Genomic DNA, 413 nt, shown 5'->3' with positions numbered 1-413 from the left:
CCCACAGGTTCTCTATGGGGTTCAGGTCAGGAGAGTTGGCAGGCCAATTGAGCACAGTAATACCATGGTCAGTAAACCATTTACCAGTGGTTTTGGCACTATGAGCAGGTGCCAGGTCGTGCTGAAAAATGAAATCTTCATCCCCATAAAGCTTTTCAGCAGATGGAAGCATGAAGTGCTCCAAAATCTCCTGATAGCTAGCTGCATTGACCCTGCCCTTGATAAAACACAGTGGACCAACACCAGCAGATGACATGACACCCCCGTGACTGTGGAAACTTGACACTGGACCTCAAGCAATGTGAATTCTGTGTCTCCTCTCTTCCTCCAGACTCTGGGACCTTGATTTCCAAAGCAAATGCAAAATTTACTGTAATCAGAGAACATAACTTTGGTCCACTCAGCAGCAGTCC

The sequence above is a fragment of the Nematolebias whitei genome, chromosome 16 (assembly GCF_014905685.2).
Source record: "Nematolebias whitei isolate Nwh7 chromosome 16, NemWhi1, whole genome shotgun sequence".
In the NCBI taxonomy this organism is placed as follows: Eukaryota; Metazoa; Chordata; class Actinopteri; order Cyprinodontiformes; family Rivulidae; genus Nematolebias; species Nematolebias whitei.
This window is presented reverse-complemented; position numbering follows the sequence as displayed.